The sequence below is a fragment of the Halictus rubicundus genome, chromosome 5 (assembly GCF_050948215.1).
Source record: "Halictus rubicundus isolate RS-2024b chromosome 5, iyHalRubi1_principal, whole genome shotgun sequence".
NCBI classification, from domain to species: domain Eukaryota; kingdom Metazoa; phylum Arthropoda; class Insecta; order Hymenoptera; family Halictidae; genus Halictus; species Halictus rubicundus.
This window is the reverse complement of record NC_135153.1, coordinates 19,288,609-19,315,077: the sequence shown is the minus strand read 5'-3', so window position 1 is coordinate 19,315,077 and position 26,469 is coordinate 19,288,609. Positions and strand designations below refer to the sequence as shown.

Below are 26,469 nucleotides of genomic sequence, written 5' to 3'. Positions count from 1 at the left end.
CGCCAAGGCCTGGATGATAAACGTCGCGGAATTGTCCCCACTACCTCGTATACCCCGTGAGGGAGTCCTAAGCTCGGTCGTCGAGTGTAAGGTCGCGTAGGTCAAAGAATAGTATCTCCTCGACGATATATGTCCGTGGCTAGACCCGTCTTTTGGACATACATCGAGTAAACACCATTTATAGCATATATTCCGTCCTTTATACAGAACCGTGTAAACTTACTTGAAAAATCACTATTAAAAGGTCCATGTGTATTTCCTTTTCATGCATACAGTCAAACCTGTTTTTGTGCGGTCCTTTTGCGATTTTTTTTTTTTTGTGCGATTTTCTTTTATGCGGTATATGAATGCCAAAGGTGTTGGCATTATAACAGCCTTGTAAGTTTCTCATCACAAGAAGATGCGCGTTTTGCACTACGACGAGTAGTATTGAATTATGCGCGTTTTGAAAATTTCTCCATGTTTAATTAAATTGCATGGAAACGTTGAAAAAAATGTAATTTCTCATTTTATCTATTTTGTTTCGAAAGCATTTTCTCGCTATTTCGTAAATCTTTGACATATTTTCTAAGTGAGACTTTTTTTGAAAAATTTTCTTTAATATGTTGTAAACAATTATTTGTTACAGCTATATATGAAGTTTCTAAATATTTTTTTGTGCGGTCTCTTTCATGCGGTCCCTATCTGCCGCACAAAAACAGATTTGCCTGTATGGTGCAACGTAATGTTATTTTTTATTGAGTGAATCAGCTCCGCAGATAAAAACCAGCGATTAATATTCCATCGTTAATGGACCGGCCGGTTCATTGGATTCCGAGCGCGGTTTCCGACATCGGTCCTAATTCGAGCGGCTAATTCGGGCTAAATGTCGCGACCGCCGATAAAGCTCGTTCAATTTCCGTGAAAGCTGCCAGCCGGCAAAAAACACTATACTGATCGCGCGAAATGTAGCCTGCTCGAAATTTCAGAATTAAATTTGAATCCCATTCAACTTTATCGTACGCCGCCGAGTGCTGGATGTTGCAACAGAATCTCCGAAAATACGCTCTCTGTCTTCTCTCTCTCTCTCTCTCGCTCTCTCTCTCTCTCTCTCTCTCTCTCTCTCTCTCTCTCTCTCTCTCTTCGTTTACCATTCGCCCACTCGCAGCGGAAACGGCAAAGCCGGTCGTGGACACTCGAATCCAGAAATCGTCTGGACGTATTTAGGATCGGTGCATAATTCAGAAGGCGGCGGTCAAAGCGGCCCAGCTTTTAATCCAGTGTCCGACCGCCGCGACGTTTCTCATGTAAAAATTAATTGCTCTCGTCCGAACGTGACTCGTTAAAACAATTCATACTTCGCCCCGGTAAACCGCTCTGTGTTCAATCCCGTTCGTTTAATGAAGAACAAATTTATTTAATTTCGTCCCGTCGCCGTACACGCACGAGGCAATTATTCCGCCAGATTAAAACATTAAAATACTTTCCCGATGAATTGTATACACCGAATTCGGTTATCAGCGTAATTAACAACTGAGAGAGAACTTTTAACTTTTCAGTTTTCACATTTTCAATTATGTAACCTGCGCGTTGTCATTTTAATTAACCGAGATTGTCGTACTCCACACGCTGACAAAAAAAAAATCATACAACCAATGCAATAATTAATTTTGTTTTCCTGTCGTCGAGATACAAATGTTACTTTCGAGTTTCATCGAGTTGCACATATTTTTCCTGACACAATTACACAGTTGCACATAGTTTTTCTCTCTTTCGTATTGCTTTGAGAAGCTTCGACGGTTGGTCACGTTTCGAATCGTCCTGTATAGCAATTTTGTTTCTTTCGTTTCGAGTGCGTGCGAACGGGCCTGGCGTGGCAACGGTATCCCGTAGCAACTAGAATAACAATCTAGCTGCGTCGCGCTGCAGCGATGAACGCGATCGAAGAAGAAAAATAAGTGCTCGCCGCAACGGGGTTGTCGCTGACCAGTCACGAAATTCATAAAGCACGATGGCGGAGATACGCGTTGACGCGCGAGAAAATTTTTCACCGGCGAAGATCGATTTGATAATGACACGACGAATAGATTGCAGAAGCTTCCGTGAATTCGTGCTTTCACGGACTAAAATATCGCGGATAAACATTCCGCGCAGTTCTAGTTTGCAGCGGAATTTTGTCTCGGTAAAATCCGAGCAAATCATCTCCGTCAAACCTGATCAAATTTGGCGCACTTAATCGACTCTAGTAGAAATTGATTTTCAATGTTTATAAAAAGAAAAATTGGGTCGGTCATGAATGATTAAATTGTTGATTTCACATCTTTAGGATTTTACAAACAGTCGAATATAAAATCGGTATATCACCGCTTCACTGCTTCTTACACTGTTTATATATGTCGTCTAGGCCTTGATGATAAATGTCGCGGAATTATCCCCACTCCCACAAGGTATACCCCGTGAGGGACAGTGAACCGAGACAACTAGAGCATCACTGTCCTTTTCTACGTTCGGCGTGAGTATAGTATCTCCTTGCCGATAATTGTCACAAATGCCTATGCGATAAAAGTCACAGAACTATCCCCACTCTCGCGAGCTATACCCTGTGAGGAACAGTGAACCGAGACAACTAGAGCATCACTGTCCTTTTCTACGTTCGGCGTGAGTATAGTATCTCCTGGCCGATAATTGTCACAGATGCCTATGCGATAAGAGTCACAGAACTATCCCCACTCTCGCGAGCTATACCCCGTGAGTGGCCGTGAACCGAGATCTCTGGCTGTCCTTTTCTACGATAGGCGCGAGAATAGTATCTCCTTGCCGATAATTGTCAGAAATGCCTATGCGATAAGAGTCACAGAACTGTCCCCACTCTCGCGAGCTATACCCCGTGAGGGGTCATGAAGCTCGAGACCTCGGTCGCCGAGGAGTCTAAGCTCGCATGGATCAAATAATGGTATCTCCTAGCCGATATATGTCCCGAATGCCCATCCGATAAAAGTCCCAAAACTATCCCCATTTCCGTGAAGTATATCGCGCGAGGGGTCATGAAGCTCGAGACCCCTGGCTTTTCTACGTTCGGCGTGAGAATAGTATCTCCTACCCGATATATGTCCCCGGCCAGACCCGTGTTTTGGACATCCATCGAATAAATACTGTAGTTACTGTGAACGAGTTGCTGTGTAAGTTCTAAAGAATCGACACTTCGAGTCGATCAACCGGAAATGAAAAGACAGATTGCGTGCCTCTAGATCGAAATAGATCCCAGATACCCGTGACGCCCGAGTGTTAAAACTTCCATTACGATCAAGCTCGGAACAGACTCGTAAACTTTATAGCCCACAGATGAACGTTGAAAGGGACAATCGAGACAAAGAGAGCGGAGACGGTGATAAAGCGGTCACAATTGCCGGGAGGAACCGGGGATTAATGCGTAGCGCTAATTAAACGCGTAACCGGAGCCGCATAGTCTTCGGCTACGCGCTGATCTCCGCCCCCACGCGCACCTCTAGGTATTCGCGCGCACCTGGCAACGAAAATTCTCCTAACTTCCATCCATATGTGTTTATCTAGCGACGTCACTGACAACAACAAAAGTTTCTGTCGACGATGTTCCGGAGGGGGGGGGGGCAATCTTGAAAATTTTGGACGGGGTTGTACATCCTTAATAATTAAAGCGTGCTTACATTTGAATCGAGCTTCCACTTGTACCTTGCGCGGCGGGTGCTCGGGACTTCGCTTAATTAACCTGACCGGAGATACGGAACCCGGCATAGAAGGAACGACCGTTTAGGAGGATCGAGTATGCGAACGCACGTGATTCTTACCGACGCAGACTTTCCCGTGAACTCTCTCGCACTGTAACATCGAGGCAGAATCATTGTAAATGTTATGAACGAACTCTACTCGATACATGTGTTATTAATTCTCTTTAAACCGGAACAGAAAGACGACGAATATGAACTTCTCTCTTCTAACTAACTATGAACAGACTGCGGATTTTATGCGTTTACGAGAACCATGGGTGGGGGATATTTGAAACGAAGGAGTGGGAGAATCGGGTGTTAACCCATTCGCATCGTTAGCGTATATATACGCTCAATTTTCCTGGTCACTGTCGTTATTCGTTAGCTAAAAAATAGAGATGGACTGCGTTGTTGAAGACCAAAATAGTAATTCTGCTTTTTTCTTATAACGCTGAAATATGAAGTTCCTTTACTTGTAGTCATTTGTGCACTTAGCCAGTTAGCTGTTTTCGACGAGTACACTCGTCACGAAGAAATGGCAATATTTTTGTTTCACAATTTAAATACACATTTTTCGAAGAGGTCGAAACAGTTAAATATGATAAAAAGAAAAAAGTTTGATAAAGGCCTTCTTTTCCTATTTCCTTATGACGCAAATGGTTCAGGGTTTAAATAACGTTTCAAAAGGTTTCAACAGTGATTCAAAGAGGAAAGAGAGTTTCCATTCCGCTCAGAAAATCCGCAGTCTAATTATTCACGAGAAAAAAGGTTCCGATCACTGTCACGCCGCGAGACGAACCGTAGCGATTCGGCCGGGCAACGTTCGGAAGGATGATTAGAGAGAAATGATCACTGTACGAACCGGAAGAGTCTAGAGCTCGTAACCAGAGAGAAGCCACATACAGTCTTCATAAGAAACCGATGACGAATCACCACCCCGAGGAATGATCCCCCATGCGCACCTCATCGGCTAGCCCCAGCCCGGCAACCACCGAATCAATTAGGAAGCGGATTAAAAAGAAAAAAGAAAAAAGAAAGCTCGCAACACCAAAAGGTTCGGCCGGTCACGATCACCTAACACCGGCGAAGCAAACAATCTTCACGTAGTGTCGCACGGTGCGTGACATGCGTGTCGCGCGCGTATGACGTGGCGTGTGTGCGGAAGTATATTGATCAGCTGATGGTCGGGTGGATACTGGGCCGCTTCGCAGAATTCACCATATTGTTGCGTCAGCGCGCATGCGCCGAGGCCCTCTCGTTCCCTTCGGCCACCCTTTTCCTGCGCTTCGACCCCTCGCAGCTCATCCGCCAACCCCTCCGCGCCTCTCTCTCTCTCTTGCCTTGCTGGCCTCCCCGTCTGCCAACCCCTCTCACCCCTCTTTCCCCCTCTCCGTGTCTTTCAGTCTGTAGCAGAGTCTTCGTCTCCCTCTCTCTTTTGTTCGATGAAAAATGTCAAGGGAGACCGGGGGCACCTCCGAGGGTGAAGAGGGCAACGCGTGGAACCGCCGGGAAATAAATTCGTGATTTCTAGACCGCGAACGTGCGCCGGTCAACAACGCGATGCGGAATCGATGCCCGGAATACCGAATCGGCGCCGTTACGTAATTCCCGTGCGTTTTCGCGCGGCCCACAACCCCCGCCTCCCCTCCCCTGCCCACCTCACTTCCCCTCTCTCTGTCTCTCTTCCCCTACCCCTTTCCGTCGCACTCTGTTCGCGGCGCGTCGCGACCGAGGGGAGAACGCACCGAGGAACTTTGCGGATGTGTTCTAAAGATCAACTTTACGATGCGGGGATTAGGGAGTGCAGTAATGCCTCGATATACGCGCGAGAGACCCGTACGATATTTGCGAGAAATTTATGCCCGCCACTGTGGACCCGTTCTAGGGGCCAACGAGCTCCGTAGTCGGGAAGCGTAACGATGATTCATCGGTGAGATTGTACCAAATCTAATTTCTAGACGGATTTCTACGGCGGATGTTTATGCAATTTTTGCAATTTTTGTGGACTAATTGTGAGAAAGTGGAATCAAATGTAATAAGATCTTGTTTTCAGTGGTAATAGCCTACGTAATCAGCCTACGGAAATAAATCAAAATTCTACCAACTCTGTCATAAACTCTGTCGAGTTTTATATTCTACCATTTTTTGAAAATTTTCTGAAGCCATAAATGCATAGAGATTACCGTAGTTTACTAGTGGCAAAACTTTCTTTTTCTCAAAACTAGGTTTACGGAGCACTAAAGATGACCATTTTACATTACTTTATGAAAATAACGTGATTGTATCTATCAAAATTTGTGACCATCTTTTTAACCCTTGGCGCTCGAATGGCGACTGTAGGGCGCCACTAGAAATTGCTGTATCATCGTTCAAAATATTTTTTACATTATCAAATTTGTTTGTATTTCATAAATTACTGAACACTTCAGTATTGTACGAGTAGATTACACCATTTTCGTATGTATACCATGAAAAAAAAATATATACAATTTTTTTGTTAAATTAAAATAAAAATATATACAACCTTTGTGTTAAATTAAAATAAAAATATATACAACCTTTGTGTTAAATTAAAATAAAAATATATTAAATTTTTTAGTTGAAATAGCTTCCAGTGCAAAGGGTTAATAATATATATCCGAAGAAATCAATTTGTTAAGTAATTCCTCGCGAATGCATCTTTACAATCTCAATATTCGTGAATTAAAAATATTAGAATCCGCCATTTTGACGGGTCCCGTAAATCTAGTGTTAACGACGTTTTCGCGAAGCTTCTACCAACACATTTGTAACGTTTTCCCGATTGAAATGTCCCCAAACACAAGAAAGGGATGCAACAACCCTTAGAGTTGTAAATTTCAAATGATGCAATCAAAAAATTTTGAAGATCTAGAGGCGGCCATTTTTGCGAAGAATATTTTTCATAAATCTCCACCGATCCGGACGGTCAAGGCACCTGTTTTTCACACACCCTGTGCATAAAATCCGCAGTCGATTAATTAGCGACCCCAGTGTGTGTGTGTGTGTGTTTTTTCGGAAACTTAACTTCTAGCAACCGAATGAACTAAATACTATCCTAACCGAGAAATTTAATTAAAAAGCGCCGGTGAAATGTATTTAGACTCGGCCAACCAACCGCTGGTGGTTCCGCCCTCCGCTTTTCCTACTGGTGGTACAAGCATAAGCTTTCAGCTTGCTGTCCAACCCTAAAACTGAATGATCCAGGGCGATATTTCAGCTGTCGGGCATTCTCTTTCGGAATTAGCTCGTGGAAGTCGGTTTACTGTAACGCCGTGTGCTACAATAACCCTGGCTATCAAACCCAATAGCGATTGACGTGTCATAAACCTCAAGACGTGAAGCAATTAGGGGATCCGCTGGATTCGTGACACCCTCGAGTCCCTTGCGCGCTACCCTACAGAGAATGTCAGCCCTACGTGTAATACGGTAACTATCGATTTCTCAACCGACTACCTGCAACTGGAAATTGTCCCCGAATTTATCGATCGTGGAATCCACGGATCTCGATATCGACAATATTTCGATCCCCGATAGAGCCTACATGCCTACACGCCTAAGTAGGTTTAGTCTTAACTTGCATAATTAAAATATGTAATTAATTTCTAAGGCTGTCACAAAAATGTTGCATTTCACTGAATGGGGAGGTTACTGGGGTCATTTGAAGCAACTTTTTCCTTTGCGGAAATGCTCTCCGCGGCTTCGTTTAGGAGTTATTGACGAAAAACGTGGACCAATCGGAGCGCGGCTACCAGCGGACCCCTTCCCGCCCGGCGACGGGCCCCGCTGAGCGCGACGTTGGCATTGGCCGAGCCGGAATCGGTCCGCTACAGCGGCGCCGTGATTGGTCCGCGTTTTTCGTTAATAACTCCTAAACGAAGCCTCGGAGAAGATTTTCGCAAAGGAAAAAGTTGCTTCAAATGACCCCAGGAACCTCCCCTTTCAAGGAAGTACATTTTCGTCGAAAAATTATGTCTATACCTAGTCAAACGGTGAAATATTAAGAGCGCAAGGACACGATTGCTGAAGAGAATTCATCTTGAAGAGGATCGAGCGACCGGCTTCAACCAGCAAACGTCGATTTTCCCGGTCGCCTTTCGGGAATCAGAGGCTGGTAGGGTATTCAGCGCTCCGCGCGCTGCGCCGACTACAATTCAATTCCGGTCGAATTATAAATTTAACAAGCCTTTTGCGCGGCAGCGTTCAACAAAGCTCCCGTGACCCGTAATTTCCGCCGACGGGCTAAAAATTAAACAGAGCCGGGCGCGGGTGGGTCGGAGCGCGGCAACTAATTAACAAAATAAGCAGATCCGTAGCCAGTTTCGACCGACTGTAACTGGATCCGGGGCGAGAACCAGTTCCCGGTCTCCGCGGCTACGAAACAAAGCCTTCCGGTTTTCTTTCTTCCCCCGAATCACGGCCGCGTGTCTCTGTTCCGACCGTTCCCAGTCCTAGGGCTCGCCTGTCCCACGAAACGACCGAGCCCCATCTTTCCACGTTCACGGAGCGCGCGTGCAAGGAAAATTACGCCGCGTTCGTGGAACCATAAACTGGTTAGTGCGCGTAACAAATGAGGAAAACAAATAACAACGACGTGTCTTTACGCGATGCACTCGACGCTAACCCCCCGAAGTGGAGGCAGCTCCCTTGACGCCGGACGACAGCTAATGGCTCACAAGTTGCGACAGCGAAAATGAGACCATTTTCTTTCTTTTTTTTTTAATCATTATCTGCGTGTTTGTTAACTCTTAGCACTTGAATGGCGACTGTAAGGCGCCACAAAAATTTTTTTACATTATTAAATTCGTTTGTATTTAATAAATTACTAAACACTTCGGTATTTTACGAGTAAATTGCACCATTTTTGTATGTATAACATGAAAAATGTATATATACAATTTTTTTGTTAAATTAAAATAAAAATATATTCAATTTTTGAGTTACAATAGCTTCGACTGCAAAGGGTTAACCCTTTTGGTGCCAATTCGCAACTATTTTTTCGTATACCGTGATTTCTCTATATATGTCGCCAAGGCCTACATGATAAACGTCGCGGGATTATCCCCACTACCGTATACCCCGTGAGGGGTCGCGAAGCTCGAGAGACCTCGAACGCCGAGGAGTGTAAACATAACACGGGTACGTGTCCCGGACGATGACAATACCCGTGTTGTTGACATATATCGAGTATTCACTGTAGCACTCTGTAGGACGTACGTGATCAAAATAAAAACGTGAGCTGATAAAAATCCAGACCTTGTCGCAATTCAAACTGGCAACTCCGTTGTTTCGAATTTTTCGCTTACAACCCTAATTCCTCATCCCTCCCCCGTATCGAGGAAAAATAGAATCGGACCAAGTGGAATTCATCATGTTTCTATCGAGGAACGGACTTTTCATTTCGTTAGCGGAGCTCTTCGATACCAGTTGGAAACTAGTTTCACCCTGTCCGCGGTGAATCGCATTACCAACTTGACGCGCGACCTACCTCCCTCCCGCCCCTGTTCCTCCTCTCTGTCTGTTCGCTGTTCGCAATTATGCGTTCTACAAGTTCTAAACTGAATTTTTGCAGCGACGGCGGTGTCCTACGAGTCACTTTTAATTCCTTAACGGTTGCAAACCCGGAGAGCCTAGAAAATTCGCAAACGAACCTGTCGCCTGCTTCGGGGGAAATTTGTTCCAACGTCGAAACGATTAACACGTTCGTTAATTACCTGGCATATTGTTTGGAAACTAGGGGGGGACCGAAATATTGGGTCGGGTTGGGAGCGCGAAATTTTTTCGGGTTCGGGACGGGTACCCGAAATTTTCGGGATTCTCGAAAGTGTTGGGATTCTCGAAATAATCGAGATTCCCTAAAGAGAAATCGAAATTTTCGAGAATCTCGAAATTTTCGGGAAACCGGATTTTTCGGGAATCTTGAAATTTTCGAGAATGTCAAAATTTTCGGGGAACTAGATTCTTTCGGAAAATTTTCGGGAAACCCGATTTTTTTCGGGAATCTCGAAATTTTCGGGAATCCCGATTCTTTCAGGAATCTCGAAATTTTCGGAAAACCTGATTCTTTCAGGAAATTTTCGGGAAATCCCATTCTTGCGGAAAATTTTCGGGAAACCCGATTCTTTCGGGAAATTTTTGGGAAACTCGATTCTTTTGGGGAATCTCGAAATTTTCGGGAAACCCGATTCTTTCGGGAAATTTTCGGGAAACCCGATTCTTTCGGGAAATTTTTGAGAAACTCGATTCTTTCGAGAATCTCGAAATTTTCGGGAAATTTTCGGAAAACCTGATTCTTTCAGGAATCTCGAAATTTGCGGGAAACCCAATTCTTTCAGGAATCTCGAAATTTTCGGGAAACCCAATTCTTTCAGGAATCTCGAAATTTTCGGGAAACCCGATTCTTTCGGGAAATTTTTGGGAAACTCGATTCTTTTGGGGAATCTCGAAATTTTCGGGAAACCCGATTCTTTCAGGAAATTTTCGGGAAACCCCATTCTTGCGGGAAATTTTTGGGAAACTCGATTCTTTTGGGGAATCTCGAAATTTTCAGGAACCCGACCCGACCCGACCCGACCTCTTCCCTACTCTCCTCGACGGGTTCCCGATATTTCGGGTTCTCGCACATCCCTATTGGAAATCCATCGGGGATCATGCTTCCACAACCTTTTACTCCGCGTGCAATGGAATTCTCCCATATTTTTTTAAGGCAATTGGGGATGATTTTTCGGGACCGTTTTCGCGGAGAGTGTTCAACGACACAGATTCGCGGATCGAAGAACCTCGTTAGCGACAAACGCGCACGCGTTGAGAGCCTCGCTGAATATTCTGAATCCGCGGGATCGGAACATTGTTAACTGTCAGTTGTTTTCCTTTCTTATGCAAATTGACTGTCGTTACCGAGACTCCCGGCGACGTCGAAACCCCGGCGAATAATGGCGCCAGACTCTTTTCTCGAACCAAAGGAAATCGAAACGGAATGAGAGAAATACGCGGATTCGCCGCTGAAATTCATTCTATCGGACCTCGCGGCTTTCATGCTCAATGATTTTCGGTGGTAGCGTCGAAAGAGTACAGTGAATTTTCTGTATATGTCGCCGAGGCTTCGATGATAAATGTCGCGGAATTATCCCCACTACCGCGGGGTATGAGGGGTCAAGAAGCTCGAGCGACCTCGGTAATTATTTTTTTATAGGATTTTCGCCAACAAATTCGCGGGATTTTTTTAATGAGAATGACACGAAACATGATATAATTCTTAGGAATAGTCATAGAATGACCCTTGGACGATGAACGACATCAAGACCCGTGTTGTTGACATATATCGAGAATCTGTAACTGTAACTCTTACATTCGCTAGAGAATTGCAACATATTCTGAAATTATTATTTACGCACTTTTACATTCGCGAAAGTGCGTAAATAATAATATCAGAATATGTTGCAATTCTAAAATTTTTTTAATTATGAATTACCGTCACTTTTGACATCTCCGTCACTTTAGAAAATTGCTGTCACCGTAAAGCGTTGATCTAAAACTAAAACGAATCAGCACCGCACAAAAGCGGAGTTCCATTAAGTAACAAGCGTTGTTACAAGAGCCTGACTCGATGAACGGACTAACGAATTATCTTCTAATCTTTATTACTCATACATGGTTTCTGCAATAAGTGGCTTTATTGGAGACTCGGGAGCGCCGAGAAAATCGGGTCGCATTGATTGCGATGAATATGGAGAACGAGAGAAGTGAATGCTCGAAGACCGACGGAAAGGCACGGAGGAAACAAAGAGCGCACAGGCCGGGGAGGAAGTCGGTTTGAAAGATGCAAAAGTTGCAAATGAACTTTCTAACCCACTCCATTCATCCGCCGTTACCGTGAGAAACACGATATTGCGCGTAAACAGAAGGAGGAGAAGAGACTCTCGTTTTTTTTTTTTCTGTTCATTCGAATGCAGACCCGCGAGGCCCGGCCACCTAACGGCCTCGTTTATCTTTACGTGATCGACGGTGCAGCGGTTTGCGAAATGCCGGCAACCGAGAATGGGGAAAAAACACGCCTAACCGCGTACGAGCGAAAACTCGCCGCGCAGTACATCGCCAAATGCAGCGTCTACTCGATACTTGTCCAAAACGCGGGTCCAGCCAGGGACGTACATCGGCGAGGAGATAATATTCTTTGATCCCACGCGACCTTGCAGCGCCTCTCGAGCTATACCAAGCGGCAGTGGGGATAGTTCTCGGACTTTTATCGCCTAGGCATTTGCGACATATATAGAATTTTAGACGCCTACGACAAACGTATGCGTTTATACAGCCAGTGAATTTCGATCGATACGTGCGTCACATACACTGATATGATTATTAAATACTTGAGAGCACTATCGACGTTTTGCCTGCTCCTAATCTGTCTATAATCTGGTTGTTAATACGTAGCCTAAGCGATTCAATTCGATAATATTAATTTGATCGATTATCTGGCTACCTCGGCCAGCCGCAATGATTAGATGCAAACTTTGACGTCGTTAAACGTATAGGAATAACGTAACTTTTGCAATTAATGAAGACGATTTTTCGCTATCTGCCTGTTATATTCTTGGCAGTACTTTTGCACCTGTGTATGTAGAGTCACTTCTCGTTTCAAGATTTCATTATAGAATAGCGATATTATCCAGAATGTGCTCTATATTTTCATTGCAAATAATTATCGTACGTACAGTCTCTTCTCGTGTCAAGATTTTATTATAGAAAAGCGATATTATCCAGAATGGGCTGTATATTTTCATTGCAAATAATTATCGTACGTACAGTCTCTTCTCGTTCCAGGATTTTATTATAGAAAATCGATATTATCCAAAATATGCCGTATATTTTCATTGCAAATAATTTCATTATAAAAAAGCGATATTATATGCTCTATATTTTCATTGCAAATAATTATCGCCGGCAGTAATTTTTGCACGCGATCACGCGCGTACGTGAAGTGTCTCTTCTCGTTTCAAGATTTTATTATAGGAAAGCGATATCATATGCTCTACATTTTCATTGCAAATAATTATCGTCGCAAGGATGCAGCGAAACTGCAGCCGATAGAAAAGAGTAGGGACGGCGGAAAAGTAGAAAATCCCTGGGGCCGAACAATGGAGATGTTAATCGGACGTTATCGAGGGATCACGGTGAATGGGGAACGGTGCGAAAGAACCGTGTGTAATTAACAATTAAACAGATGACTCTCCGGTATTCGTTGCGACCGGCGTTCATTTGCAATCCGCGAAGGACCCGGGGAGACAGTCTTGCGCGCTCGTCCTTTCCAAAGAGAGAGGCTTAATTAGCGGAGATACCGTCCGAACATTCTCTGTGACGTTTCCGAATAAAATACAATCGGCCCGATTGTGTCCGGCTCGGAACTCGATTAACACTAAACCTACCGAGCCCTAAGAGTAATTCATGTTGTCTTACAAAAAGGCGAGATTGATTTTATTTGATTTTGAATTTATTTTATTTTCCTACGGAAGCATTTTCACAATTTCAGTAATTGTAAAATGAAAAATCGGGAACGATCATTTTGACCCGGTAGGTTTAGTGTTAAAAGCGTTCCCGAGCAAGTAGCAATACTCGAAAAATGTGACGGCCATTGCGCGCAACCGTTTGTCATATCGAGCGAACGGCACGTTTGTTATTGTTTATCGAAAAATTCCGCTTCGAAAATTCCCGTAAATTTTGCTTTATCGCCGCGGTTACAAGACGGGCCGCCTCTTCTTCACATTCTTCAATAAAGAGAGCTAATACACCGCAAATACTTATGAACGGTGCGCCAGCCAGATACGGTCACGCCGAGGATTTATATTGCAAATAGGATTTGCGATCTTTTCTAGCCCACGTATTTTCCGTTACATGATTCACTCTCGCGCTTCTGATCTCGTTCCTCCATTTATCTTTCGATTTTAATCTATGTTAGATCTTAATTTATTTATTTTTATCTTAATTTTATTCTATATCTCTTATTCTATATCTTTCCCATAATTCTCCGCGGGTTTCTCATTTCCTATGAGCCTACTTGGACCAGTTAACTTCAACTAATTAACGAGTCGCAAAAATGAACCTGTTTCGACGAGTATACTCGTCAAAAACAGCCAACTGGTTAGACTGTGACTATTTTCTGACTATTTTGTATTCCTCCGTAAAAATCACAAGATTTCGATAATTTTGTATACACCGGAAGAGACAAATTAGTTTATTAGACATAAATCCTATATTTTAAATTGACCGCGTCCACTCAACAGTCTGCCTCTTTCTATTCTATTCTGTTTATACACTCTATGACCTTTTCATTCTCTATCTCGAAACGCGACACGTGTGTGTACGTTACAATAAAGCTGTGCAATATTAGTTAACAGGTCTGCGTTTGTTTCACACTAGAACTACCAAGCGGTAAATGCAACTGGCATGCATTGTCTTATATCACAACAACAAAATTGGAGTTGTTTAGATTTCGTACCAGTTTTGTCTAAATATCTACCTCGATAGAGAAGTTAATTAAAAAATGTTCTCACGAAAACATGGTCACGTTATTTCTAAAAGAAAATATTAGGAGCAAGTCATTTTGACTCATCCGGTGGTTCCAGTGTTAAATAAAACTGGTTCTAAACTACTAACATAATTGAATACAGTCTCTACTCGATATATGTCGCGAAGCATTTAGCCGATAAAAGTCCCAGAACTGTGCCCACTGCCCAGAACTACACAACGCTCGGTGGTGTGCCAAAGAATAGTGTCTCCTATCCGATACTTGTCACCGATTAGACCGGTGTTTTGGACAAGTATCGAGTAGGCGCTGTAATTCCTCGCGGATTGAACTGAGAAATTTCGAACCCCGTAAACCTAACGTTAGAAGTATGCGGACACTCACCTTCGGAGCGATCGGCTATGCTCGCGACGACCTCCTGGGGATCAGCGTTTCCTGCAACAAACGGAGGGAACATTATACACCGTGAACAGAAATTTGGATTCGGTTGCCGGGACGTCTTAGAAACGGTCGCATAACCGGATCCGATGCGAGCCAGCCAAGGTGACCAGGTTGCGTCGCGAGAAATCGATCTTCTTCCCGTTCGCTTCGGGTTGATTCGATAACGACGACAAACGACGAAACAAAGCGTGTTTCCTACGGGAACGAGCTGGCAGGGGGGGGGGGAGAGAGAGAGAGAGAGTATGGGTAAGTATGCGTGTGTGCGAGAAGGCGACGACGACGCTTCCCGACGTTTTTCGTCGGGCTCGGCGAAGCTTCTTGGCGCCAAAACAACGCGCCGGACGTCGCGCTCCGATAATGAAATAACTTAATTCCCGCGTCGGCAAACACATAGATCACAGGCCCGTGTCGCTGTAAAATATGCGACACAGACCGACGGGAAGCGTGTTAAAACAGCTCCGCGTGTAATCCACTTTGCCCGGGTCCGATCTGCCCGCGCGCACTCGCTCCCCGGACAACTCGCGTGCTCGTCGAAACGACGATGAATAGTTAATCGCAGCCGGCTTCCGGCGAACTCCCGATTTACATAATACTACGCTCTCCCGCTATTTTTTCTGTTTTTCTTTTTTCGGCGGAGAGTTCTGCACCGGTTTAGAAAACCGTCGGCGGCTGGCCGGATTTTCGGACGACGAAGAAGCGACGAAGAGATCTTCCCACACCCCCAACCGGTATCCATTGTTTTTTTTTTTTTTTTCCCGAAATGAAAAGCAGACGAACGCGGACAGCGTCGCTGCGAATTTCCTATACTAGACGGCGAACGAAACCGAGCTTGATAAATAACAGCGGGAACGAGGGCCGAACACGCTGATCGATTGAGCTCCCATTCGATCGGATGCCGATAAAGACTGACCTCGCGTGCGCGGAATTACACAGGCTGAAAGAAAGGATTACTTTCAGAAAGAGGATAGAGAAGGATACGCGATAATGAGTTTGCCCTGGTTGGTCGAACACTGCCTCCTCGCCATCGCGAAGAATTGAAAAGGTGCGCGCCCTCGTGACGATCAGAATCGAGAATAAACTAAATGGAGATTCGTAGACAAGTACGGTACAGTTCAGGCTAAACACCGCGATACGAGAATTATGCTAAATACACGAGATGACGACAAGTCATCGGGACGGCAAGCTGGGAGTGACGCGATCCTCTCGGTTAGGGGGTTGAGGTGGACAAAACACGTTTTAGTCCATTAGAATCGCGAATAAACGAATCGTAAACGAAGATTCGAAGACAAATACAGCACAGTTCAAGCTAGATAGTTTACACCGGGATACGAAAGTTATGCTTAATACACGAGATGATGAAAAGTCATCGGGACGGCAAGCTGGGAGTGACGCGATCCTCCCGGTTAGGGGGTTGAGGTGCACAAAACACGTTTTAGTCCATTAGAATCGAGAATAAACGAATCCTAAACGAAGATTCGAAGACAAATACGATACACTTCAGGCTAGACACCGCGATACGAGAGTTATGCTTGACACTAGGTTTACGGGACCCGTCAAAATGACGGATTCTAATATTTTTAATTTACAATCGTCAAGATTGCATAGATACATCCATGAGAAATTATTCGACAAATTTATTTCTTTGGGTATAGACTATAAAAAGGAGTAGCTAAAAATTTCGATAGATAAGTTCTTGTTGCTTATATAAAATAACGTAGAATAGTAATTTTTAATGGTGCGTAAACCTAGTGTTAATAAAGGAGACGAGAAGTTATCATTAGGGGGTTGAGGTGGACAAAACACTTTTTAGTCCATTAGAATCGCGAATAAACGAATCCTAAACGAAGATTCGAAGACAAATACGGTACACTTCAGGCTAGACACCGCGATACGAGAGTTATGCTTGACACTAGGTTTACGGGACCCGTCAAAATGGCGGATTCTAATATTTTTAATTTACAATCGTCAAGATTGCATAGATACATCCATGAGAAATTATTCGACAAATTTATTTCTTTGGGTATATACTATAAAAAGGAGTAGCTAAAAATTTCGATAGATAAGTTCTTGTTGCTTATATAAAATAACGTAGAATAGTAATTTTTAATGGTGCGTAAAGCTAGTGTTAATAAAGGAGACGAGAAGTTATCATTAGGGGGTTGAGGTGGACAAAACACTTTTTAGTCCATTAGGATCGAGAATAAACGAATCCTAAACGAAGATTCGAAGACATATACGATACGCTTCAGGCTAGATACCCCGATACAAGAGTTATGCTTGACACTAGGTTTACGGGACCCGTCAAAATGGCGGATTCTAATATTTTTAATTTACAATCGTCAAGATTGCATAGATGCATCCATGAGAAATTATTCGACAAATTTATTTCTTTGGGTATATACTATAAAAAGGAGTAGCTAAAAATTTCGATAGATAAGTTCTTGTTGCTTATATAAAATAACGTAGAATAGTAATTTTTAGTGGTGCGTAAACCTAGTGTTAATAATGGAGACGAGAAGTTATCATTAGGGGGTTGAGGTGGTCAAAACACTTTTTAGTCCATTAGGATCGCGAATAAACGAATCCTAAACGAAGATTCGAAGACAAATACGGTACACTTCAGGCTAGACACCGCGATACAAGAGTTATGCTTGACACTAGGTTTACGGGACCCGTCAAAATGGCGGATTCTAATATTTTTAATTTACAATCGTCAAGATTGCATAGATACATCCATGAGAAATTATTCGACAAATTTATTTCTTTGGGTATATACTATAAAAAGGAGTAGCTAAAAATTTCGATAGATAAGTTCTTGTTGCTTATATAAAATAACGTAGAATAGTAATTTTTAATGGTGCGTAAACCTAGTGTTAATAAAGGAGACGAGAAGTTATCATTAGGGGGTTGAGGTGGACAAAACACTTTTTAGTCCATTAGAATCGCGAATAAACGAATCCTAAACGAAGATTCGAAGACAAATACGGTACACTTCAGGCTAGACACCGCGATACGAGAGTTATGCTTGACACTAGGTTTACGGGACCCGTCAAAATGGCGGATTCTAATATTTTTAATTTACAATCGTCAAGATTGCATAGATACATCCATGAGAAATTATTCGACAAATTTATTTCTTTGGGTATATACTATAAAAAGGAGTAGCTAAAAATTTCGATAGATAAGTTCTTGTTGCTTATATAAAATAACGTAGAATAGTAATTTTTAATGGTGCGTAAACCTAGTGTTAATAAAGGAGACGAGAAGTTATCATTAGGGGGTTGAGGTGGACAAAACACTTTTTAGTCCATTAGGATCGAGAATAAACGAATCCTAAACGAAGATTCGAAGACAAGTACAGCACAGTTCAGGGTAGTCACCCCGATACAAGAATTATGCTTAATACACGAGATGACGAAAAGTCATCGGGAGGCAAGCTGGGAGTGACGCGATGCTCCCGATTAGGGGCTTAAGGTGGTCAAAACACTTTTTAGTCCATTAGAATCGAGTATAAACGAATCGTAAACGAAGATTCGAAGACAAATACAGCACACTTCAGGCTAGTCACGAGAGTTATGTTTAATAAACGAAAAGTCAGGCAAGCTGGGAGTGACGCGGCCCTCCCGGTTAGGGTAGACGGACATCGTCACCGGCGTAAGTAGACAAATTCCGTCCGACCAGGTTCCCTTCAGGGTCCAGGGACAAAAGGGATCCCCCCCGCGGCATTCCGAGCCGAAGAGAAAAGCCGGGCCGGGTCGGGTCGGGTCGGGCCGGTTGCCGTATGTCCAGCCCCCCCAAGACTCGCGAAATTAGTCGAGGAATTCGTCAGAAGGAGAACAATCCGGGGGCTAGACTCGGTGGTGGAAACGCGAACACGAGCAGGGGAACAATGGGTCTCCGTGAGCAACAAAGAAAGCCTAGACAAAGCTTGTGGGAAGACTCGCGACCGTAGGGCTAGAGGAGAACACCTCTCCTCCGATTCGGTTCCAGTCGAAAGGCCCGTTGCGGGCCACCGTCGGGCCGTAGCGGGACGGTTCGGTCAAAGTGAGCAAAGAGAGGCTAGAGTGAGAATGATTGAGAGCAAGAGAGAGAGAGAGAGATACAAAGAGAAACTTTGGTGCAGATCTACTTGAAAACACTTGCCGACGAGAGGGAACGCGTTTAGTCGGCGGTGGCGGTGCGTTGTTTAGCGTGAAAGAGAGGCTTACACAGGACACCCGGGGATAGATGGACAGACAGAGAATCCAAATCCAAAGTGATGAAAGAGAAGAGGAACACATCGGCGTTCCAGGTTGTTCCGCTTCGTCGGGACCGGGACCAGAATGATGCCGATGACGACGAAGACGTCGGTTCTCGTCGTCGTCGTCGCCGTCGCCGTCGTCGTCGTCGTCGTCGTTGTCGATGCCGTTGTCCACTCGAAGAGTCTCGACGTCTGTTTGTGGGTCTCGGCGGCCTCGAACTGGCCTCTTATCCCCGGTATCGCCCAATCAAAAAACCGGCAGCAGACCGTACGCCTATTGGTCGGGGTACGGCCACCGTGAACACTGCAATTGGTCAATCGGCCCGTGTCACCCATGGTTACCGTTTGCATCAACAACGTCTACGGTCGATATCACCACCTTGGCTACCTTTGCCGCGCGCGTTACCTTTCGTCTCTACCCTACGGACTTCCCTTCCGACCCCCTACCCCTACAGACCCATTATAGTATAGCCGCGCGCGATTAGCGGCTATAACCTCCAGCCGGAATTCTCGAGGGCAACCGCTTCTTCCTTTCCGTCCGACGATGACCCCCCTTTCTCGCGAACGACCGAGCACACCCCTCGACGATCGAGGAGGACCCCCTCTCTATCTACAACCCCCACAGAAGCTAGCTGGTCTTTTACACCGTCGAGCCACCTTTCTCCTTCGTTCAGGCCAAGTACGGATAGATGCTTGGGAATCGGTGTCCATTGTGGGACACACACGAGGCCTGGTCCAGCAGCGTCCGGAATTCCATTAACCCTTTAGCCACCGCGCGCCAACACTCGGGACGTCCCCACGATCTTTTGGAGTCGCTGCTCTGCTCCCCCAAAGTAAATAGATTATTGTGATACGGGCGAACGTATTCCTTTGTAAATAATCGTGCACGGAGCGCAAGTCAATTCGAGGGGTCGATAGGGGAAGCTGTGCGAGAACTATTCAAAGATTAGATTTTTGTTGAATCTTCTACCCCCTAGGGTCTAGTTATTCCAATATTTAGTCTTTCAGCTTACACAACAGAATCCGTTTATTTGCTTAACACTAAGTTTACGGAGCACCAAAAATGACTATTTTACATTACTTTATAAAAATAACATGAATTTATCGATGAAAGTTTGTAGCCATTTTTTTTTTTAGTAATATATACCCAAAGAAATCAATTTGTTATATAATTGCTCATGGATGCATTTTTACAATCTCAATATTCGTAATTTGAAAATATTAGAAGCCACCATTTTGACGGGTCCCGTAAATCTAGTGTTAAGCGGGCCAGCAAGCATTTGGCCTTGACTGTCACGCTATGTTACTCTGTGCCTTTTTTTCTAGACATTTTACGTCTTAAGTAAGCAAGTAATCAATTAAAAATGCATACCACCGTGTTTGTACATGTCTTTGCTACGTCTGTATGGAGCCTTTTTTTTCGATACGAACACTAAATCTCTCGAAATTAAGAGAATCTCTCAGCGGCAGCCATCAAGTGACGTCATACTTGCTTCAGAATTCGAATTTTCTGCCGAGTATTACGAATTACTCCACGATCAGGTAGAAATTCGCAATTTGGGCTCCATACAGACGTAGATTGGACTTTTAGGAAACACAATTGACCACTTCTAAACTGCTCATTGCAATATTGAAGCTGCAGTTTGTCTAGATTTTGACCCTTGCATACGTATATGGATTTCAAACCATGCCGGCCCCCATAAGAGCCAAGACTCTGTAGATTCGCGATAAGGTAGAGTGACCACGTTACCGACAAAAATAGGCGAAAAATGGTTTAAAGTGCAACTCAACTTTTCGACCTTGTATGAGAGTATTTTTCGCCGGGAAAGGGCTCGTTCGAAAGAGGAAGGTTCAATCTAGCGCGCGCTGGTCACGAGCTGACGAGATTACGCGGATATTTGGTAACATAAGCGTTAGAAGTAGGCCAAAAATTGACGACGCGCGTGCCGTGGAGTCCAAGCATTTTTAGGCCATTGGTTCAGTTTTCTGGATGAAATCGAGAGCAGTGCGCGCTGGAAAATATCTTCGGCTACAAATTGAGCTGCATTTTATCTTGCTTCTCTTGCGAAATAAAGCCGAAAACTTGAAGCACGTTTCTGGCGTCAGAATTCAAAAATGTGACAAGTTTAGTCGCAGACTTAGGACCCGTCGGATCAAGGCCAAGACGGATCATAAGTCAGTGGCTGAAGGCTGCGAACGGAAATTACACAGCAGTTACCGATCTGCTGGCTCTGCAATAGTCACGTGACTATCCTTGGCCCTTAAACACCCGTAGTTAATCTCGAACCTATTAATTTCCACGACGAACTCGACGAGTTCGAGTAATAGGATTCAGCGTGTTCTGCGGCGGGGCTGCGACTATGGCAATGCAGCCCGACAATTCCGCGGTAGTTGGAGGTTAGGGCGATCAGCATCAGTCGCAATAGGAGCACAAGATCTTCGAAGGGGACGTTACCGCGAATGCAAATAAAACGGAGAAATGCGGTCACAGATGGAGAAAGAGAGAGGGGGGGGGGGGAAGAAGACGTTCTCGAAGATCGATGAACATTGGACCGGCGCATTGATATTCGTTCGTGATCGCGTGATAAATTATCTGACGCTGGTGGTCGGCTGAATCCGTGACCATGAACCAAACGTCGACGATCTATACCCGAGCCCAGGCTATTCTGGTCTCCTCCGAGCCCCGATCTTACGGTTTCGAGTTTTCGCAACTCGCAAGTTTCCGAAAGTCCCCGGGGAACGTTCGACAGGGGGGAATGCGCGCATTATTCCCGGATCGAGATCCACCACCGAACCTAACGACGACGAACCATGTCATCTCGACCGTTTCGCCGTAAGCTCGAAATGCGATTGTCTCGCTTCGTCGATCGAGATCGCCGATATCGGGCGACATCGAGCTTCCGTGTCTCATTGTCATTGTGAAACATGAAAGTTGGATTCAGTTCCGTGCCTTGAAATTGTAACAGACCTACGCTCCGTAACGTGCCCGACGCGAAGACTCAACGTGCAACAATTTGAGTTTGCAACAATTTCAGTTCGCAACAATTGCAAAGTTGTTGATGTTAAGGTACTCGGAGAATTTTCTCTCCACGCTTTCGGCTCGAAACGCTCGATCGATACGCACCGGAATCCTTATTTCGTTCGAATTTATTTGGCGAACAGGATTCGCGAATTCGCGAAGCTTCCGGCGAAAATGGCATTGAAATATCCGCCGCTCCTTTAATTCGCGCGGCTCACATTTGCCCCGGTGATAGAATTCCCAATTATCAGGGCAGTGAGATTCCAGTTAACAATAACCGAAGCGGCGGCGATTCGATATGGCAATAAAACCAGACTACTGCCGCGATACAAATTTCAAAACGATGATCGCAACTACTATATTTCGGCTCGCCGTTGTTCCCTCGAAACCGGGAAAAATTCTGTTCGGCGTTCGTTGTGTTGGGAATTTAATCAAAAGAACTCGGTTGTATTATACCTATCCATTGTTCTCGAACGAAATATCAAAAATGAGCCGATTACTACGGAAGTGGAGTGACTCCGTTCTTATTATACTATTAATTGAATGCTGTAAATTGTAATACTAAAAATACTAAAAATTATAACATATAATATACAGTCGGGGACGATGTTAAGTGGACACTCTTGAAAATCGCATAACTTTTATAAAATTGGTCCAAATGACTTGAATTTTATTTAGATGTTGGACCGACTAGTTTGCTGGACAATGAGTAAACAAAAATTTCTTTAGATTGCAATTGGTTGGAATGATAAAAAAATGAAAATCCGATGATTTTTCAACTTTTTTAACTCCTTTTTCCTCTCGAGCTTCGCGCGGTGGGGATAACACCGCGACGTTTATCACCCAGGCCTCGGCGACATATATCGAGAAATCACTGTACTTTACGGATCCGCTGCGACACCTCGCGGATTTTCGGATCGAGATCCGATCGAGCGATCGTTCGCGAACCCCGTGTTCGGTCGATGGATTTTGCAGCCGCGGGGGGAAACAATTGCGAGAAGAAATCGCGGAAGCGTGCCGCGGCGAAGGGACAACAATGCGATGGAGCGGGAGAGACCAGAGGCTGATGACCGGAAAAGGGTGAACGAACGGAAATCCCGAGTAACTTCTCGGAGAAAGGGAGAGTGGAGAGAAAGAGAGGCGTCGGAGCACGGAGGAGAAATAGCCACTGCAAGAATGCCGTGAGAATTCATCGCGGCTGTTCCGCCTGTAACCGTGAAAACGTCGAGTGCGCCGCCGACTTGGTTTATGCGAGAGACCCCCCCCCCACCTCCCATTCTTTCCCCGGGAAAACAAATTTTCCTTATTTAATTCTGGTTTCCCTTCCGCGGCACCGCCGTATCTCCTGCTCTCGCATTTTCTTTCCTCACTCCGCAGTCAATCTAATAAGAGGATCACCGAATTTCATCCGCTACCCTACGCAACCCCTGTTCTCACTATTTCACGGTTTATTCTTTCACAGACGAACACGGCCTATAGGCACGCGTATACGCGTCCGGATCATGGACTCGTATGAGAATCCGCTGAATTATTAGGGGTACCCACAAGTAATCAATCATTTGCAAAGAATTTGTTTTGCCCTTAGTTCTGCACCGATCGTTGAAGAGGAAACACGTTTTCGGTGAAGCAGCCCGTGTTCAAAATATTCTAAAAAGTATAATTTCCTTTTTCCAACGCTGTAATAAAATGGCGGCGTCCGTGCCTTCCGAGGATCAAATTCGTTATTGCATACTTTTTCATTTTCATGCGGGATTTAATGTAACGGCAAAGAAAATTTGCGATGTTTATTGAGATGTATCGAAGGTCAACGAGTGTCAACGTTGGTTCAGAAGGTTTGCTACTGGTGATTATGATCTCTCCGACAGGCCTCGTAGTGGACGACCAGTTGAATTTGATGATGACACCCTAAAATCTCTAGTGGAAGCTGATCCAAAATTAAGTATACAAGAATTATCGAGAGGCCTTGGGTCCACGTGGTCAACTATACAAAGGCGCCTACACGAAATGGGAAAGGCGTATAGGCAAGGAATATGTGTACCGCATCAATTAGACCAACAAGAATATTCGTCGAAGTTTGCACTTCATTGCTATCCAGATTTCGTGGAGATCCATTTCTTAGCAGAATCGTTAGATGAAAAATGGATTCTTTGTGGTAATGTTACCGTGAATGACCGAAATTGGAGAATGTCGACTTTCACCGGTGAATGTCAACAGATACCAAATACGTCGGTGAAAGATCGAATATTTTATTACATTGTTGTATATTCGGACCCTGCCCGGTGTCCACCCTTACCTAATCCCGTAGTTCTACTCGAAAGTCGGTTCACCCCCTTCTACCCCCAAGTGATTCCCTAATCCTAACCCTAACCCTAACCCTAAACCTTTTTTTATGAGGAAATGTAACGTAACGCACATAACCCGAAATTAATCACGACTTGGCATGACGTTTTATAGCGATTGAATTACGGAGAAGAAAATATAAATCTCCAACATGTTCAACATTCACCATTAGTGCATGGTGAATGTCAACATTTACCGGTGTAAGTCAGAAATAAGGGTATTTAGCAAATATTTCGGACATACACCAAGCGACTATGTGAATGTTGACATTCACCGGTGAAAGTCGACATTCTCCAGATTTCGGTGTTTCACTGTAACAGTAACATAAAGGTCGATGCACATCTCACCGGCCCGGCCGGCCGGCTCAAAATTATAACCCTGGTTTTGGCCCTAGCGTTTACTGGCGGCAACCGTGTCAGGCTTTGGAACCGAATTTCTTCTCTGGCCTCTCGACCCTTTCCAGATGGCCTTTCGAGAGCGCGTTGACAGTTCCCTGCTGTGCGTGGCACAAAAAAAATGTTTTTAGGGGCTCCACAGCTCCTTAGGTAATCTATCCGTACCTCTCCTTTACAACACCATGGAAATAGGAAACGTTCCTGGCACTTACAATTAGTGAAACAGCATCGCACATCCTTATACAGGGTGGTCCACACAATTGTTTCAAGTCATAACTCCGTTATTATTGCATTTACGAAAAAATGATAAAGGAGAAAGATAAATGGTTCGAAGAGCACTACATCTGTAGGCCTTTAAATTTTTTTTAGATGCTGCAGTGCATGTGCAATTAACAATTGCATCATTTCTTTAAATAGAATAGATTCTTCCTTTCATTCTACGTAAAAAATGATTAGGGTACCATGGCAAAAAAATTATTAGATCTCGAGATATTTTCAAAAAATGTCTTTATTGAAGAAGATACTCAAACACTTCATAACTATGTTGTAAAGGTAAACACCCTTTCGACATTGTTATCATAACAGAAACCGATTTGTACGAGTGAGCATTTCCTAATTCAGTAGCAAGTCACGTATCGTAACTCGAGTACGAAAACTAAGATTTTGAAAAAGTGTAGCTGTATTTCACTTAATACAAGAAAATGTATGACATTTTTTGAAAATATCTCGAGATCTAATAATTTTTCACATTCAACATGTGTTTTTGATTCACAAGAAAAATTACCTGCCTATTTAAAATACGACAGATGTTCCCCTCAAACCCAACAAATGGTAGCTCGAACCTATAGCTCCGAAAGGGAGTACCGTATTATTAATTATTCTGGTAGCTTTTTCCTAATAACGCTCAAATTCCTTAACAAAGTATTCCCCATCTATTACCACGAGGGACTCTGAAATGTTCTAGTTAACAGCTTTTGAAATAAATAATGACGAATTGTTTCACCGCACAGATTGTCAGATGATATTCTTTCTTTTTCGTTAGCGTGGTAATAAATTGTTATTTCGTTTGTTACAACGTTCAAATTCCTTAACAAGATCTATTACCACGAGGAACTCAGAAAAGTTCTGGTTGATAGTTTTTTAAATAAATACAGCATGTTCATTCTGTCTTCGTACTGCCACGCTACGAGCCGGCCGGCTAGCCTGCGAACATTCTCGTCGAGAATGCTAGCCGGCTAGCCGGCCGGCTCTAGCATTGGGCAGCGAACCCCTGGGGTTCTGGTAGCAGAGGACACGCTGTGCCTTTGTTCCGAGCCTCTCGAACCCTCTCTAATAGCTGTCCCGGACCCCAAAATGCTTATAAACGGGGAAAAAACGGCCGGTCGGCCGGCCGGTGAGATGTGCATCGACCTTAAAGCGTTCGAAGCAACGGCTTTCTGCAAATCAAACCGCAATATCAACCCCTAAACCTAGCTTATCACTTAGGAAGGTGTTGCTGTGCATTTGGTGGGACTGTCGTGGCATAATTCACTTTGAGCTGTTGAAACCTGGAGAAACAGTTACTGTTGAGTTGTATTGTCAGCAATTACAACGGCTGTATTCAGAACTATTGAAAAAGAGGGCATCTTTAGTCCACGGGAAAGGTGTAATAAATTGACAATGCCCGTCCCCGTACAGCGAAACTCACTCCGGAAAAAATGAAAGAATTGCAATGTGAAGTTTCACCGCACCCCCAGTACTCACTGGATATTGCTCCCTCTGATCTTTTCAGACCT

General features: G+C 44.2%; 1 protein-coding gene and 1 long non-coding RNA gene across 4 annotated transcripts in view; one reads left to right on the top strand and one right to left on the bottom strand.

Annotated features, from left to right (window-relative positions):
- LOC143354517 (uncharacterized) overlaps positions 1-26,469 on the top strand; it is a 322,087-nt gene that overhangs the window by 15,678 nt on the left and 279,940 nt on the right. The gene's annotated exons all lie outside the window — the stretch shown is intronic.
- Positions 1-26,469, bottom strand: part of Hnrnp-k (Heterogeneous nuclear ribonucleoprotein K) — a 346,733-nt gene that overhangs the window by 273,646 nt on the left and 46,618 nt on the right. For 2 of the 3 annotated variants that reach the window (XR_013082338.1, XM_076788668.1), the window contains exons 1-2: positions 18,909-18,990; positions 14,644-14,694 (exon numbers count right to left, since the gene is read on the bottom strand). The gene's annotated coding sequence lies outside the window, so the exon portion shown is untranslated. Of the gene's footprint in view, positions 1-14,643; positions 14,695-18,908; positions 18,991-26,469 lie in introns of those variants that run through there. The other variant, XM_076788669.1, reaches the window with a different exon arrangement.